At 37.2% G+C, this 19,841-nt stretch overlaps 1 pseudogene; it reads right to left on the reverse strand.

The window, feature by feature from the left end:
• Positions 1 to 627: 627 nt before the first annotated feature.
• Positions 628 to 1,888, reverse strand: LOC131748347 (testican-3 pseudogene; annotated as a pseudogene).
• Positions 1,889 to 19,841: the final 17,953 nt, after the last annotated feature.

The following is a 19,841-nucleotide window of genomic DNA, read 5'->3' on the forward strand; positions in this document are numbered from 1 at the left end:
TGTTTTTAACTTTCAAAATCCATGGTTTTCCCCTACTGGCCATTTGGTAAGATATCTAGTCACATCCAGAATAACTTCAGAACTAAAAACATCACTAAAACTTCATAACTAAAAACATACAAACATGGTGGAGGTCTCCAGAATGGTGACTTTGTTTTTCTCACTTTGTGCTATTCCCTCACTCACCTCTAAATCACTCCAGCTCTGGGAAGAGTCTACTTGGAAACTGCAATTAAGGTCATGCATATTTTTATAAAATCCTTAGAATCCACGTCACTAGTATGTTATTGTAGATTCAACTTAGAATTTCTCCCAGAAAAATATCATATATGACCTCAAGCACTGGTTGTTTTGTTTGTGGCAGACTCACATAGATCAGTAGCTCTTCATAACTTTCTCTTGTCTGGCTAGACTCCATATGTGTTCTCTTTTTCATATAAAAACTCAAGGTAAATGATACTTCTCTAAACATAAAGTTCTATGACTTTAGTTGCAATATTTGAAATAATTATACAAATTAAGTGAGTTTTAGAATCATTTTGTTTTGGGGCAAGAAGGTACTCCTCAGTAGGGGATCACTTGGTAAATAAAAGAAACATAGAATTTGTTGCTCTCAGCTCTCATCCATCAGATGTATCCATCCTGGTCACCACCATCATCATCATTCCCTTCATCCTCATCATCATCTTCAATTTCATCTTCATTGTTCATAATGTCATCTTCATCGTCATCAGCAGCCCATTCACGGAAATCTCCACTTGCAAAATCTCCAGAGATCTCAAAATCAATAGCACAGTCTGCAGCACCGCGCTTCCTGGACCCCAAGACTTCCCTTCCGTATGGGTCCACAAACCAGCACTGCCCAGTGCTGCCATGGCACTGCGTTGGCTTGTAGTAACTATCTGTGTCACACTGGGGGACGTACTGTCCGAGGAGCTTCTTCACCCCGAGCCGCTTCTGAATACTGCCGAGCTCCGTCTGGCAAGGTGGATCTTGTTGCCTCTGGAAGCAGTAGCACCACTCGTTGTTGGAGATAGAGCTGTCCTTGTACGTGTCACAGGAGCTGAAGAAGGCCTCCGCGCACCGCTCGTTCTTGTCCAAGTAATGCTCCCAGGAGCAGGTCGTCGTTTGTATCAAGTCTGTTAAACATCAAGCAGAGTGAATCCTTGCAAATTGGCAAAATACTGGTATCAAATCTGCTTCTCTCCAGCCGCAGCGATGCTTTCGTCTTCTTGTTCTGGCCCTCACTCTCATGCAGGGCCTTGAATCAGTCCCGCAGTCTGCTGGCCATCTCCCCGAGCTCCAGGTCACTGAAGGCTCTCTTCATATTCCTCCTTGAGCCCATGGTCGTATCTGAAGGACACGGGCAACGTCCTTCACACTTGACTGAGATCTGTTTTCCTAAGATGCATGCCTGGTATTCTAGTTTGCACTGAGAAGAGTAGGTATGTCCATCTGAACCACAGACGGGGCTGGTAAAGATCCCCGGGCACTGCTGGCAGGTGGATGTCGGGGGACCCCCTCCACTGCTTATGCCCAACTCCTGCATCTTTCATACTGTGCGTGAGCCTCCACTGACCAAAGCAGACTGCGGTCTGAGAACCTTGAATAATGCACACTTCGTGGCGACTACATTTCAGCCTTAAGCACGGGTCTTTAGTTGGGTCTAGAGCCCCATCGAAGGCCTTTCCTGGACTCCAAGTGTGGAAATAATCATCGTCTCGGAATCGGTTCCACTGTCCGGCCTCCCGGTCGTAGTGGGACACCGTGCTGAGCCATTGTTTGTCGTCCAGAAAATTGCCGCTCGCCGGCCGGCCCGCAGCCGCTACCAGAGCCTGCGCGCACCAGGCGCCGTGCACACGCACAGCAGGGCAGGCGCCCGGAGCATCTGCAGCCGCCCCTTGGCGCTGCGCGCCCGTCCGTCCTTCTCTCCCCCATCCACACTCCCCTTCCCCCTGCCATCAGTTTTTAACTGATCTGCTCTAGTAATTCAACCTCTTCACACTGTTCCTCATTTACAATAATGGAATAATAACAGTATTTACCCTGCCAAGCTGTTGAAATGAGCTAATTTCTAGAAAATGGTTAGCTAATTCCCTGACCCACTGTAAATGAATGTTAGCCATTATTATTATATTGGATCATCTTCTCCTTCTTCCAGGAGGTAATGGCCCACTCACTGCCAGTTGCACAACTGTTAACTCCTTTTATTCAGCCTGTCATCTTGCATACATATTTTGAGCTTCCAAATTCTAATTTCTGTTTGGATGTAGAAAGGAAGATATTATAGGTGAGATGGAATAGAATAAGAAAAAGTACTTTGGACTAGTACTTCAGAAATCAGTATTCAGGCTAAAAAATAATACAAATAAATGTATATATATGCGAAACAGAAACAGACTCACAGATATAGAAAAAAAACTTGTGGTTACCAAAGGGGAGACAGAAGTGGCAGAGGGCAAATTAGGGGTATGGGATTAAGAGATACAAACTACTATACATAAAATAGATAAGTAACAAGGACATATTGGATAGCACAAGGAATTATAACCATAATCTTGCAATGACTTCTAATGGAGTATAATCTGTAAAAATGCTGAATCACTATGATGTACACCTGAAACTAATATAATATTGTACATCGACTATTAAAAAAAGTAGTCATGAAATTTGAGTTGGCCGATTTTCTGATTGGTTCAATTGTTCTATTCCTGAATCAGGAGTCAAAGAATGAGAGAGGGATAAAGCATGTAGGGTATTGAAAACAGTTCCAGTTTGGAGTCCTACAAGCCTGTGTTTGAACCTCAGCTCTGCCTCTTGTTATATATCTTTAGGCAAGTAAGTCATTTAGCTCTCTGAGCCAGAGTTTCTTTACTTGTCAAATATGGCTCATAATACCATACTGATAGAATTACTGTGAAGATTCCTGGGGGAGTAATGCATGCACACATATATACTTTCTCCCACATGTACTGAATAGTCAATAATTGGAAACTATATTACGTACTTTGGAGCTTTGTGGTAATGTTTTACACATTCTGGCAATGAGTTCCTTGTTAGTCTCACTTTTCAGGGTTGTTGCAAACCTTTGTCCTCTTCTGGGTTATTTAAGTCAGCAGCTGGGAGAGCCAGCATCAAGGACTATTCATCAAAGGCTATTTAAACCTGGAAACCCATAAATAAAAATAAAAGACATACTTTTATCAATAGTAGTAACAAAAGAAGAACCCTCAAGAGTTTGATGAAAATACTCTGTTAGTGAGGCTGTGGGAAAATGTCTTGCTTTGTTGGTGCGAGTATAATTTGGTACACTTGTTGAAGGCAATTTAGGAAGTCTATCATATAATAAATTCATAAAGCCTCTAAACCAGCAACTTCTTTTCTGGAAACTTATCCTACAAACATGCCAGTATTTACACATGTTTTAAATAACATGTGTGCCAGGTTATTCACTGCAGCATTGTTTGTAATAGTAAAGTCCAAATGTCTATCATTAGAGTACTCACTAAATAAATTATGGTACAATCATACAATGATGCTATAATAAAGAATGAGAACGTGTTCTATACACTGACGTGGAAACAACAACAAAGACATATATTAAGTGATTTTAAAATGTTCAGAAAAGTATATATTGTATACTATCTTTTGTGCAAAAATAATGGAAAAATGGGTGGAAGGTTATCTTGTTACTTGAATATACACACACTTGAAATTTACAGAAGAAACAAATAACCGTGATTAACTGAGTGGGAGGTAGAAACTATGTAGATGGGAGACTAAGTTGGGAAGGACATTTTTCACTACATACTTTAAAATTTTGGGGGTTTCTTTGAGTTTTTTAAAAAAATTTTATTGTGTTTTGGAGTTGATTAACAATGTTGTGTTCATTTCAGGTGTACAGCAAAGTGATTCAATTACACATATAAATGTATCCATTCTTTTTCAAATTCTTTTCCCATTTAGGTTGTTACATAATATAGTATTGAGCAGAGTTTGCTGTGCTATACAGTAGGTCCTTGTTGGTTATCCATTTTAAATACAGCAATGTGTACATGTCAATCCCAAACTCCCAGTCTATCCCTCTCCCCCACCCTTCCCCCCCCGTAACCATAAGTTCATTCTCTAAGTCTGTGAGTCTCTTTCTGTTTTGAAAATAAGTTCATTTGTATCATTTTGTTTTAGATTCCACATATAAGCAACATAATACAATACTTCTCTTTCTCTAACTTATTTTACTCAGTACGTCAATTTCTACGTCCATCCATGTTGCTGCAGATGGCATTATTTCATTCGTTTTAATAGCTGAGTAATATTACATTGTATATATGTACAACATCTTCTTCATCCACTCCTCTGCTGAAAAATTTTTGCTTTGATATATGTACGTAACCTTTTCAGTACATTTTATTTTTAAAAGACAATGATGAAGCTGAAAAAACTACTTGCAGTATACACGATAAATAGTTAATATCCTATTGTATAGCTTGTTTTACAAATTAAAGTACATCTCTCCAAATTATTTACAAAGACAGTCATTGCTATTTTTTAATAATAGTGAATTGCAATGAGCTAAAAGTGTAATAGGAGAATGAGTAAATAAATGAGAGTATATGGATCTTGGACTCCCCTGGTGGCAGAGTGGTTAAGAATCTGCCTGCCAATGCAGGGGACATGGGTTCGGTCCCTGGTCCGGGAAGAACCCACATGCCCCAGAGCAACAAGCCCACGCACCACAACTACTGAGCCTGCACTCTAGAGCCCACAAGCCACAACTACTGAACCTGCATGCTGCAACTACTGAAGCCCGCGTGCCTAGAGACCGTGCTCTGCAACAAGAGAAGCCACTGCAATGAGAAGCCCGTGCACTGCAACGAAGAGTAGCCCCCGCTCGCCGCAGGTAGAGAAATCCTGCACACAGCAATGAAGACCCAACACAGCCAAAAATAATAAATAAAATAAAGTTTTTAAAATGATAGTATATGGATCTTCAGCAGGTGGATTATTTGATAAACATTAGAAATATTATTCTTGAAGAAATTTTCTTGACATGAATTTGAAACATTGCATAGAAATCTGCAAAGTATTATCACCATTTCATTATATGTTCATTTTGTGTGTGAGTTCATGTATGTATAATTATCTAAACTACCTGTAAATAATAGAGAAAATGAACATTGGATAAAACCATTAAATATCACCAAAATAATAATAGTGAGTGGTCATGAGTGATTTTTCCCCTTGCATTTGCATTTGTGAAATGTTCAAATTTTCAACAATGACAACACATTAGTTTGATGAGAAGGATGTAACAACAAAGTTATTTAGAGTATAAAACCCCAGTAGAAAAATAAATAAAGGACGCAGACATTTCAAAGAAAAAGACCCAAATAGATAATAAACAGTGGGAGAAAATATTAAACCTCAGAAGTCATTTTTAGAAAAACAAATAGGGGCTTCCCTGATGGCACAGTGGTTGAGAGTCCGCCTGCCGATGCAGGGGACATGGGTTCGTGCCCCGGTTCGGGAAGATCCCACATGCCACGGAGTGGCTAGGCCCGTGAGCCATGGCCGCTGAGCCTGTGCGTCTGTAGCCTGTGCTCCACAACAGGAGAGGCCACAACAGTGAGAGGCCTGTGTACTGAAAAAAAAAATTAAATAGCATTAGGATAATACTTTATTATTTATCAAGTTATAAAAGATTTTAACAAAGGTAACACTCACCATGATGAAGAACAGGGACTTCTCTGCTAGAGAATTTCATTCATCTGTAGAAAACACATTTTCTATATTTTAAAGGCTAGGAAACTGGTTTCTTGCCTGTCATACTATGTGTCCCTTGACCTTAAGGACATTGCTAAGAGGCAAAGCCAAGATGAGTAAGGGAAGAAGGGAAATGTTAGTCCTGGTACACATTCAGAGAGCAAACCTGCCTACCTAGACCACCCAGGAAGAGTCAGGGATGCAACATAGGCACTTTCCCCAGTTCTATCCTTGAAACCACCAGCTAATCCCATAATACATACCAGAGGGTGGGTGTTATGGTTGCCTAGGAGATTAGGAACATGGGGGAAAGTTTTAAAGCTTCAGACGTCACTTCTCCTGGGCTTTCCTAAGCCTCCAATTCCCTCTCTGTTTCAGGAGTTCATGTTATAGACAGTTTGTGCTATGTTTCTTCTCATCAGTCCATAAGCTTATTGAATTGGAGCTAGATCCTTCAATGCTTTACTATCAGAGCTCCTTCTTCCTCCTATTACCAACACACATTATATACCCCATAAAATAGTCCTCAAAGAAGGAAATAGAAAGGAAAGGGCATCAGTTAAATGGACATTCAGACATAAAGGAGTAACTAAGGAGAGCTTTATCCTAGGGATCCAGGATCTTCACTGGAGTATGCTGTTCTCTTTTCCTTGGATGATCCTATCCTCATTACATGGACTCTATGTGGTATGATAGTGGACTGAAGGAAGGAGAGACTTGAAAGAAGATTGAGTAATAGTCTGGATTAAAATAATAATAATAATACATAGTAACAGGTCTCAACATTTATTTAGCACTTATTTTGTACGAGGCACAATTCTAAGCATATTGTACATATTAATGCATTTAATCCTCTGAACAACACTATAAGTAGACACTGCTATCGTCCCCATTTTGCATGTGAGGAAACTGAGACAAGGAGAGGTTAAGTATCTAGCCCTACGTCCATGGCGGATTTCCCCAGGTTTGCCACAGGAAGAACACCAGCAGAGTCTGCATGTCCTCTAAATATGCTCAATTATGCCTTATAATTACCTGGGGGTGAAGATCATTTTTTAGGAAAGTAGGAATATGATCATGTGCTGTTAAACTAACCTGTGCAAACCAGGTCTTCCCTATACTTGAAGCTTCTCATTTGGTCTATGAGACAGAGGTTACTTTACAAATGTTTTGCTACTGCTGTTCCTGTCTACAAGAAATCCTGGGTAACCATTGATAGATATAACTCGAGCTGTATCTTTTTTTTCTCTCTTGGTGATTCCTCCAAGTTACAGGAATCTTGGCAATTCCTCAAAGATAGAGTGTTTACTCTTTTTAATAGCCACAGAATATTCCATGGCATGACTATGTTTTAATTTAATTTTAATTTTAAATTTCAATTTAATTCAACCTAATTCAGTAGTTTTTAGTACATTCACAAGGTCATGTAGCCATTACAACGATCTAATTTCAGAACATTTTCATCACCACAAAACAACCCCTCTAGTACCCATTAGCAGTCATTCTCTATTCTCCAGACCCTGGAAATCACTAGTCTGCTTTCTTGTGACTGTGGACTTGTCTATACTGGATATTTCATGTAAATGGAGTCATAAAATATGTGTGTGATCTTTTATGTCTGTTTTCTCTCACTTAATTAAGGGTTTCAAGGTTTATCCATATTATAGAGCTCAAATCTGCTGTTTGGCTCTTCTACTAAATTTTTTCATTTTAGTTACTACACTTTTTAAAAAATTAATTAATTAATTAATTTAGGGTTGTGTTGAGTCTTTGTTGCTGCATGTGGTCTTTCTCTAGTTGCGGCAAAAAGGGGTTACTCTTCGTGGTGATGCATGGGCTTCTCATTGCTGTGGCTTGTTGCAGAGCACGGGTTCTAAGCGCATGGGCTTGTGGGTTCTAGAGTGCAGGCTCAGTAGTTGTGGCACACAGGCTTAATTGCTCCACAGCATGTAGCATCTTCCCGGATCAGGGCTCGAACCCGTGTCCCCTGCATTGGCAGGCAGATTCTTAACCATTGTTCCACCAGGGAAGTCCAGTTACTATGTTTTTAAATTGCAGAGTTAACTTTTGATTCTTCTCTATAATTTCTATCTCTTTATTGATCAGTAGTTTCTGTTTAGTGAAACATGGTCCTTGTACTTGTCTTTAGTTCTTTAGACATAATTTTCTTTAGTTCTTTGAGCTATTCAAATTATCTCATGCTGATAGAGTTTTGATAGTTTGTGATTTTTGAGGAATTAGTCCATTTCTTCTAAATTGTCAAATTTTGAGTGTAAATTGCCCATACTGTCAAAGAAAACCAGAGCTTAATAGTAGTTAAAGTGGAAAAGCAGATTTTAATCAGGACTATTGCAATTGGGGAAAAGAGACCTAAGTATAAAACTGGACTCAAATCTGAATACAGCAAGGAAAAGTGGGGATTTATAGCTAAGTAGCAGGGTGGAAGGGTCAGTAGATGGAAAATTACTAAGAGGAAATATCAGAGATAAGGAGTGATACTAACTAAACTGACTTCACAGGATTTTTGCTAAAGGCAGCCTAGAGGGATCAGATATCACCTGAGGGATTGTGAGGGATGAAGAATTTAATCACATATCAAGAGTGATCAGATATTTAGAGTGGGGATTTTTGTTAAACTGACTAACCAGATTCTTGCTAAAATTGAACAATGCAAAGATGAACATAGAAGTCCTAAGGTCAAGGCCTAGATGAAAAGAGGATTCAGAAGAGTCAATACTATTCTCTTTATTTTCTTTTTAAAGGTTACAGTCTCTGTAATGATTTTCCCTATTTTATGCCTTATAATGGCAATTTATGTCTTCTCTCTTTATTTTTGTCAGTCTTGCTAGAGGTTTATAAATTTTAATTATCTTTTCTAAGAACAAGTTTTTTAAAATAGATTTCCTTTATTATTTTTCTGTTTTCAATTTTATTGACTTTTACTCTTTACTTCCTTCCTTCTGCTTTCTTTGTTTTCATTTTGCTCTTCTTTTTCCAGTTTCTTAAAGTAGAAATGTAGATTATGGATTTAAGATCCATTTAAGATCTTCTTTTCTAAGGTAAATATTTAGTACTATAAATTTCCCTCTCATTACAGCTTTAGCTGCATTCCACATATTCTGTTATGTTGCATTTATATTTTCATTCAGTTCTACTTATTTTTATTTCCTTTCAGATTTCCAATTTGGCCCATTGATTATTTGTAAATATGTTGTCTATTTCCCAGGTATTTAAAGGTTTTCCTATTATCTTTCTGTTGTTTTCTAGTTTTATTACATTATTGTCAGACTATCTATTCTGTAAGATTTCAATTCTTTTAAAATTGTTGTGGTTTGTTTTACAGCCTAAGAAGTGGTCTATATTCCCTATGCTTCAATGCATCTGTTCTATTCATTTCAATCCGCTCCCTGCATTAATTTGATCATTAAGCATAGGTGAAGTAGGTCTAAGATTTCCCATTTCTCCATTTCCATTTTATTTCTGTAGCTATAGAGAAGCCACAATTTCAAGAAGAATGCCAAGTTTCTTCTCCTTCTTATTTATTTGGGGTATGTCTGCTGCAGTGGATTTTAGGTCAAGGAAATAACTTCTTAGTTGTTTTTAAAATAATTTTCTATAGGTGGCAGCAGAGTGTCACAAGAAAAGAATCAATCTCTTCTTTGACCCATTGTGTTAAAAAAAAGAAATAATAGTGGGCACATTTCTGCTGCCTTGAATTCTGGGATATACCCTTGAAAACACATACATGAAATGATGTTTAACATCACTAACCACTAGGGGAATGCAAATCAAAGCCATGATGAGATATTAACCAACATCTGTTGAGATGGCTATTATCAAAAGATCAAGAGATAATGAATATTGGTGAAAATGTGGAGAAAAGGGAACCTTAGTGCCCTGTTGGTGGGAATGTAAATTGGAAGAACCACTATGGAAAACGGTATGAAGTTTCATCAAAAAATTAAAAATAGAACTACCGTGTGATACAGCAATCCCACTCTTGGGTATATATCTGAAGGAAATGAAATCAGTATTTCAAAGAGGTATCTGCACCCCCACATTCATTACAGCATTATTCATAATAACCACAACATGGAAATAATCTAAGTGTCTATAGACAGATGAATTGATTTTAAAAATCTGGTATATATACAATGGAATATTGTTACCAAAAAAGGAAGGAAATCCAATCATTTGTGATAACATGGATGGACCTTGAGGGCATTACGCTAAGTGAAATAAGTCAGACAGAGGAAGACAAATACTGTTTGCTCTCACTTGTATGTGGAATTTAAAAGTAAAACTCATAGAAACAGAGAGTAGAATGAATGATGGTTGCCAGAAGCTGAAAATTGGGGGAAATGGAGAAATGGCAAATAAGGAGTACAAACTTTCAGTTAAGGTGAATAAGTTTTGGGAATCTAATATTTAGTGTGATGGCTGTAACAACTTTGCTATATTCTTGAAAGTTGTGATGAGAGAAGATCTTAAATACTCTCACCACAAAAAATATTGTAATTATGTGAGGAAATGGACGTTAACCAAGCTTTTAGTAATCATTTTGCAATATATATGGTATCAAATCATCACCTATACACCTTAATCTTTCATAGTGTTATATGTCAGTTATATCTCAACAACGTTGAGGGAAAAAGTCTGTCTAGTATATCTTATATCTGGGCTTCCTTGAGGATGGTTTTTGTCAATTCATTTTGTTCCTTTGAATAGGCCACGTTCTTCTGTTTCTCTGTGTGCTCTGTGATTTTTTTAGCTGATAGTTGGGCATTTAGAAATAAAATTCTCCCTCTTCCTTAGGGTTTTCATTATTATCGATATTATTGTTTAAGGCTTAGTTGTCCATTTGGGGACTTTCATAATATTTTCGCAAAGACTATTCCTTGCCATACATGACTACTGAAGTCTTTGTTCCATTAGCTCATGTTCAACTAATGTTTTGACAGAGATTTTTTGAGTTCCAGGAGCTCACCAAGTCTTTGCAGATTGGCTCTGTGCTTGAGCACGCCTTCAAGACTTAGCTGGGCTTGCTCAGATCCTAGAGATCAGCCCAAGCAAACTCTTAAGGTCCTGTAAGGTCTTTTCTGAGCATGTGCCTTGCATATTGCTTTCTAAATTCCTACATATGTATGACTGCTTTTGAATGTCCTAATTTCCCAAAGAATCTCATTTCAACTTCTCTTTCAGGCTTTAGTCTATTGTACGTCTCCACCCATAATCTATTGCCCCAGGCATCTGTGGTTCTGTAGTTGCCTTGGAGATTTTATGAGCAGTATCTTCTGTTTTTCACTACTCAGCTCCAAGTTTCATAACTCAGCTCCAAGTTATGATTGTTTTTTAAATCATAATGAGCACCTTACATCAGTCCTTCAGCTATCACCCAGAAAGGATAGAAAAGATGTACACAATACTTTTAAAAGAAAGTGTGCTCTGCTACCTCCAGTTTGAATAAGGGAACTGAGAACGAGGCTGCTTCCTCTTTAAAACTAAAACCACTACCTCAGTTGAAAGGGCATGGGGCAAAGGTGAGTAAAACACCACAAAAATTTCCTACTGTTTTGAAGATGGTTTTTCTTGATTAGGTAGTTGCATGGTTGCTGTGAACCTTTGTCTGTGATTTAGACTCTGGTTGATTCAGAGAGTTCTTGCTTATTTTTTTCCCTTTGATCTTTCTGTTGGGGAAGAGGGCTTGCAACTTCTGAGTCCATCATTTTGCTGACATTAGTCAATACCTCTACTATTATACTGCATTGAAAACATTCACTCTCTGAACTCTTGTTCCATTAGTGCAACCCCCTTTATGTTTTGCTTCCTGAGCTACCATTGACTGTAGGGTCTGATACTTCAGTCATAATCATGCTAATCACCCTCTAATTGGCAGAAGAGCAGAGAACCTAGGATAGAGAACTTGTGAACACCAGCCTTTGTAGAGGAGGAAGAGGAACATGTGGACATACTGAAAATGAATTGTCAGTGTAGTATGAGGAAAATAATGTTACAATATCAACAAATGCAATAGACTGACCCTCAATGCATCACAAAGTACTCTACATCTTCAACTTTGTACAGTGAGCTCTCTCCATCTCCTTGACTTAACGAAAATCTAGTTCTTCACTAAGTATACCTGAATTACAACTCGTTCAGTCACCAGGTTAAACATCTTAACAAAGGCTTTCACATCTGAGTCAATTGAAAAAAAAATGTGTATTATTAATTTCATTAGGTTCCTGAAGCTGGCAGCAGAGCTCTATAAAGTAGAACTTTCTACACTTCCTCCCTGCCCATCCACACCCCCTTCCTCCAAACTTGGAGCAGAGTAGAGCAAAGGTTTTTTGCATCGTTGCTTCCATTGATTATGATCTTTTAAATAATCGTTTCTCAATATGATAGGTGAAAATTTGCATCTCAGAATTGTTTTAATATGCATTTCTTTGGTAAGTAGGGAAGCTAAACATATTGCTATGCATCACAGAATTTCTATTTCTTCTTTTTTGAATGATATTCATATCCTTTACCCTATATTTACATTGATATTTTATTTTATAGCGGTTATTTTTTCTCATTATAAAAATAATATTTATGCAACTGAACACCCATATTTTCACGTCACTAGAGACAACAATTTTAACATTTAGATGCATTTTTACTAGCTTTTCCCCATCTGTGTAGTTATTTGCATTTTCATATTTAATATTATTTTCCTTTATATCCTGCCTTTTTTCATGTAACTATGTAGTGATCTTTCCCCATACCATTAATAATTCTTGTCTAAATGTTTTAAAAGAGCTTTTGTTTATGAATTAAAAAACAATTCTTGAGCACTGTTGAAAACTTGGTAAATACAGAAAAAATTTATAAGAAAAATCATATAAAATCCCTCAAACTGAAGATAACCATTGTTAAACTTTTGGTGTATTTTCCCAACCATTTATCTATGCAAGTGTTATACATTTTCATTCCACTGAGATCATATACTAATGTACAGTTTTACATGAGTATTATTTCATTTTATATTTTACATGCCCCTAGAACTATTTTTTAAATGTTATTTTAGTGGCTATATATTAAACCAACTGTTTAATCACTTTATATTCCACTGCTATTGAACATTTAAAATTTCCCCACTATTAGAAACTATGCTATAATGAATTTTTGAGTGCAAAATCTGCATTTCTGATTTTTATTAAAGAACAAAAGAAGTGGATTACTGGGTAAAATGTTATGACCATTTTATAAAATACTGCAGTAGTTTAGATTTATGTAAATGGCTCTTTCCTTGAGTACACAGATTCATTCACTGGTTTTGTTCTGTTTACTCTTTTTTAAGGTGACAAGTGGTACCATAATATTGTATTAATTTTAATTTAAAAATTATCAATGGATATTTTTCAAGCTTATTAGCAATGTGATTTCCTCCTTTGTGAATTATTGTTCACATTCTATGCTGCTTGTAAAACTTGGTACAACCTCTGGAGTACAATTTGTAAATTTCTTTCAAAATTACAAATGCACAAATCATTTAATCATCGTTTCCATTCATAGGGATTTATTCCAAAGATATGTGTGTGTGTGTGTGTGTGTGTGTGTGTGTACATCAAGATGACATATGTACAAATTTATTGCAGAATTTTTAAAAAATATAAAATATTAGAATATAAGTTTTAAGTGGGAAAATTTATAAATCTTTGTGTTCTACTATTCATTTAATAAAAGGGAGAGGTTAACACACACATATGTATATATTTGAGTATTAACATACTATATGTGGGAAAGAACACACAGAGACTAATACAAGTTGAATGAAGTCCCTTTCCCTTTTATGTTCTATTTGAAGACTATTTTACAGGGTTTATGATGTATACTAAGTAATTGGAAAAGGACTGAGATGCTGAAAGTGAGTCATGGGAAAGATGTAGTTCCAATTCAAAAAGACATCTGGGAGCTTCCCTGGTGGTGCAGTGGTTGAGAGTCCGCCTGCCGATGCAGGGGATACGGGTTTGTGCCCCGGTCTGGGAAGATCCCACATGCCACGGAGCGGCTAGACCCGTGAGCCATGGCCGCTGAGCCTGCACGTCCACAGCCTGTGCTCCGCAACGGGAGAGGCCACAGCAGTGAGAGGCCCACGTACCGCAAAAAAAAAAAAAAGACATCTGGGAAGCCAGACACAAAAGACCTCACATTATATTATTACATTATAGATGTCCATGAAAGGCAAATCTCCAGACACAGAAAGTAGAAACACAAAGTAGTTTACCTGGGGCTGGGGATGGAAACATGGAGTGGCTAAAAATGAGCACTAGGGATCCTCCTGGGGCAATGGAAACATTCTAAAACTTGACAGTGGTTACACAACACTGAGTTCACTAAAAATTATTGTACACTTAAAGTGGGTGAATTTTATGATGTGTAAGTTACACCTCAATACATTTTTATTTAAAAATAAATAAATAAACATGTCTAAGAATATATTTTTTAAAAGGACTCTGGTCTGTTAAAGAAGTTAAAGAAGGAACCAATCCTACAGCAACATTGGCACCAGGGACATCTATCAGTAAAATTAACCTCATGATTCACAGAATAGTCTTATAGGTTTTGGAAAGACTTTCAGCAGTCCAGGCAGCTGCTCTAATGATCAACCCCACACTCCTGATATAGCTCACAAATATCCCCATCCCCAGAAGTTACACTTAAGTATGATTAGAGGAACAGGTTGCAGTAGTGGTGGTATGTGCTTAGAATTGTGCCTGGTACAAAGTAAGTACTAAGTAAAGTCAGCTGTTATTGCTTCCATCCAGACTGCTAAAATAGGCTCATTACCTAAACATTTTATGTCAAGTCTCTCTCATTCTTTCAGTCCATCTTCTTACCTCTGACTTGAAATATACCTGAAGGACTCATCACTGCAGCAGATCATACATGAGCTAGATTTATCCCTGGACAAGTTGCTGTCTGGATCACCCAGGTAGTCTGGTGAAATACTCGGAGACACTTCTTCTCACCACTCAGGAATTTTACAACCACCTCTGAGTTGCTTAGTGACAAATATCATTCATCTTGAACAAAAGTGGAGACTGACAATGTTGAATTTTACCTGAGCCCCATGCTTCTAGAAAACAGAGAAAATTAAGAAATATTCAACCTTTTTGTGCTCTGAGAAACTGCTTACTACAAAGGACCACTCTTCCCCACATAACTTAGATAAGACACACGATATGCACCTTGTTTACCTATATAACAAGGTTAAACCCAGACCCTCCAAATATCTGTTCTTTGCCTCATAAATAATTAACTTAACTGATTGAAACCACTGACCAATCTGGATAATATATCTGCTACCTTGACTTTACCAAACTTTAGTTAAGGTTCTCTCCTTTCTTCAGGCCTTTAAACTCTGACCCACCCTCAGCTTGAGTATCCTTCATGGCCCTTAATGACATCAATTAACCTCAGGGAAAAACATTTCATGATCAACTGTTCAGTCTGGCTACCCTTTCATCCCACTTCCCCAAGCGTGGTTCTTTCTAGCTTTGGTCTCTTTTCCTATAAAAGAAAGGCCCTTTTATGCCTGACCTTTGAAATACTTACAGATTTCATGGGCAGAGATTCTCCCTATTGCAATAGTCCCTTTCCCCTCTCTTGCCAAAATCCATTGGAATAAAGCCTCTTCTAATCTAAATCCAGATTTGTTTTTTTTATCTGAAAGGTTTAATAAAGTTTAGGTAATATCCAAACATTTTATAATGCCCAATTCCTTTTTCTGATGTCTTATCCAACTACCTATACTCCCAGGAATTTTACTTGAGTAGTTTAAAAGAAAGCTGCTATCAGAAAGAGAAATTAAGGAAAAAATCCCATTTATAGTCACATCGAAAAAAATAAAATACCTAGGAACAAATCTAACTAATGAGATTAAAGACTTGTACTCCAAAAACTACAAGACACTGATGAAACAAATTGAAGATGACACAAACAGATGGAGAGATATATATATTATTCAATGCAATCCATATGAAAATACCAAGGGCATTTTCCACAGGACTAAAACAAATAATTCTAAAATTTGCATAGAACCACAAAAAATCCCAAATAGTCGAAACAATCTTGAGAAAGAAGAGCAGAGCTGGAAGAATCATGCTCCCTGACTTCAGACTATACTACAAAACTACAATAATCAAAAGACTATGGTACTGGCATAGAAACAGACACACACATTAATGGAACAGAATAGAAAGCCCAGAGATAAACCCATGTAGCTACAGTCAATTAATCTAAAATAAAGAAGGCAAGAATACACACTGGAGGAAAGACAGTCACTTCAGTAAGTGGTGCTGGGAAAACTGGACAGCTACATGTAAAAGAATGAAATTATAACATTCTCCAACACCGTATACAAAATAAACTCAAAATGAATTAAAGACCTAAATGTAAAACTGAATACTATAAAACTCCTAGAGGAAAACATAGGCAGAACACTCTTTGACATAAACGCCAGCAACATTTTTTGGATCCATCTCCTAAAGTAAAGAAAATAAAAGGAAAAAAACCATATGGGACGTAATTAAACTTAAAAGCTTTTGCACAGCAAAGGAAACCATTGACAAAACAAAAAAACAACGTACTAAATGGGAGAAAGTTTTGCAAATGACTTAACTGATAAGGGATTAATATTCAACATATATAAACATCTCATACAACTCAACATCAAACAAACAAACAACCCAATTAAAAATTGGCAGAACTGAATAGACATTTTTCAGAGAGGAAATGCAGATGGCCAACAGGCATATGCAAAGATGCTCAACATTGCTAATCATCAGGGAAATGCAAATCAAAACCACAATGAGGTATGACTTCACACTTGTACAAATGGCTATCATACAAAAGAACACAAATAACAACTATTGGCGAAGATGTTGAGAAAGGGGAACCCTCTTATACTGTTGGTAGGAATGTAAGTTGGTGCAGCCACTGTGCAAAACACTATGGAGGTTTCTCAAAATACTTAAAATAGAGCCATCATATGACCCAGCAGTTTCACTCCTGGATATATATCAAAAAACCCACAAAAAAACTAATTCAAAAAGATACATGCACCCCAATGTTCATAGCAGCATTATTTACAATTTGCCAAGATGTGGAAGCAACCTACATGTCTATCAACAGTTGAATGGATAAAGAAGGTGTGGTGTATATCTGCAATGGAATACTGCTCAGCCATAAAAAGAATGAAATTTTTGTTATTTGCTACAAATTGGATGGACTTGGAAGTCGTTATGCTAAATGGAATAAGTCAGATAGAGAAAGACAAATACTGTATGATATCAGTTATATGTGGAATCTAAAATATGCAAAAAGCTAAAATATATAACAAAAAAGAAGGAGACTCAGAGATATAAATAACAAACTAGTGGTTACCAGTGGGGAGGGGGGGAGGGACAATATAGAGGTGGTGAGAGTGGTAGGTACAAACTATTGGTTTTAAGATTAGCTACAAGGATGTAACCTTTAAAAATTGTAAAAAAATTTAAAAAATCATAATATCATGTGGAAATTAAAAAATAGACACACAGATCAATGGAATGGAATAGAGAACCCAGAAATGAATCCATCCTAAGAGGGACAATTAATCTATGAAAAAGGTGGCAAGAATATAGAATGGAGGAAAGACAACCTGTTCAATAAATGGTGTTGGGAAAACTGGACAGCTACAAGCAAAAGAATCAAACTGAACTACTCTCTCACAGCATACACAAAAATAAATTCAAAATGTATTAAAGTCTTAGATGTAATACCTGAAACTATAAAACTAGAAGAAAAACATAGGCAGTATGTTCTTTGACATCGGTCTTGGCAATATTTCTTTTAGATATGTCTCCTCAGGCAAATCGAAAAAAAGCAAAAGTAAACAAATGGGACTACATCAAAATAAAAAGCTTTTGCACAGTGAAGGAAACTATCAAAAAAACTAAAAGCCATCACTTCCTTTTCTTCCCCTCTTTTTGTGAGTGTGTGTTTCTTTGTGTGATTTTGTCTGTTTAGTTTTGCTTTTACTATTTGTTTTGTGGATCTGGATGTTCATTTTTGTATTTTTTTTCTTTCTTTTCTTCTGTACTCTGCAGCTGGCAGGGGCTTGGTACTCCAGTTGGGTGTCAGGCCTTAGCCTCTGAGGTGCAAGAGCCAAGTCAAGGACATTGGGCCACCAGAGACCTCCCAACCCCAAGTAATATTAATCAGCAAGAGCTGTCCCAGAGATCTCTGTCTCAACACTAAGACCCAGCTCCACCGAACAGCAAGCAAGCTCCAGTGGTGGACTCCCCATGCCAAACAACTAGCAAGTCAGGAACACAAGCCCACCCACTATCAGAGAGCCTGTGTAAAGTCCTACTAAGTTCACAGACACTCCAAAACACACCACCAGATGCGGCCCTACTGAGCAAAGGGAAAAGATCCAGCTGTACCAACCAGGACACAGGAACCAGTCCCTGCCGCCAGGAAGCCTACAGAAGCCACTGAACAAAACTAACCCACTGGGGGCAGACACCAGAAATAAGAGGAAATATGAACCTTCAGCCTGTGAAAAGGAGACCCCAAATACAGTAATTTAAACAAAATGAGAAGACAGAGAAATAAGCAGCAGATGAAGGAGCAAGGTAAAAACCCACCAGACCAAACAAATGAAGACGAAATAGGCAGTCTACGAGAAAAAGATTTCAGAGTAATGCTAGTAAACATGGTCAAAAATCTTGGAAAGAGAATAGAGAAAATACAAGAAATTTTTAACAAGGACCTAGAACAACAACAGAGCAAACAAACAATGATGAACAACACAATAAGTAAAATTAAAAATACTCTAGAAGGAATCAATAGCAGAAAGACTGAGGGAGAACAATGGATAAGTGACCTGGAAAATAGAATAGTGGAAATAACTGCTGCAGTGCAGAATAAAGAAAAAAATGAAAAGAATTGAGGACAGTCTGAGAGACCTCTGAGAAACATTAAATGCACCAACATTCATATTATAGGGGTCCCAGAAGAAGAGAAAGAGAAAGGGTCTGAGAAAATATTTGAAGAGATTACAATTGAAAATTCCCTAACATGGCAAAGGAAATAGTCAATCAAATCCAGGAATCACACAGAGTCCCATAAAAGATAAATCCAAGGAGAAACATGCCAAGACACATAATAGTCAAACTATCAAAAATTAAACACAAAGAAAAAAATATTAAAAGCAGCAAAGGAAAAGCAACAAATAACATACAAGGGAATCCCCATATGGTTAACAGCTGATCTTTCAGCACAAACTCTGCAAGCCAGAAGGGAGTGGTGTGATATATTTAAAGTGATGAAAGGGAAAAACCTACAACCAAGATTACTCTACCTAGCAAGGATCTCATTCAGATTTGATGGAGAAATCAAAAGCCTCAGAGACAAGCAAAAGCTAAGACAATTCAACACCACCAAACCAGCTTTACAACAAATGCTAAAGGAACTTCTCTAGGCGGGAAACACAAGAGAAGGAAAAGACCTACAAAAACAAATCGAAAAAAATTAACAAAATGGTAATAGGAACATACATGTCGATAATTATCTTATATGTAAATGGATTAAATGCTCCAACCAAAAGATGCAGACTGGCTGAATGGATACAAAAACAAGACCTGTATATATGCTATCTACAAGAGACCCACTTCAGACCTAGGTACACATACAGACTGAAAGTGAGGGGATGGGGAAAAATATTCCATGCAAATGGAAATCAAAAGAAAGCTGGAATAGCAATGCTCATATCAGAAAAAATAGACTTTAAAATGAAGACTGTTACAAGAGACAAGGAAGGACACTACATAATGATCAAGGGATCAATACTAGAAGAAGATATAACAATTGTTAATATATATGCACCCAACATAGGAGCACCTCAATACATAAGGTAAATGCTAACAGCCATAAAAGGGGAAATCAACAGTAACATAATAACAGTAGGGAATTTTAACACCCCACTTTCATGAATGGACAGATCATCCAAAATGAAAAATAAGGAAACACAGCTTTACATGACTCAT

This window comes from Kogia breviceps, chromosome X (assembly GCF_026419965.1).
Source record: "Kogia breviceps isolate mKogBre1 chromosome X, mKogBre1 haplotype 1, whole genome shotgun sequence".
In the NCBI taxonomy this organism is placed as follows: domain Eukaryota; kingdom Metazoa; phylum Chordata; class Mammalia; order Artiodactyla; family Physeteridae; genus Kogia; species Kogia breviceps.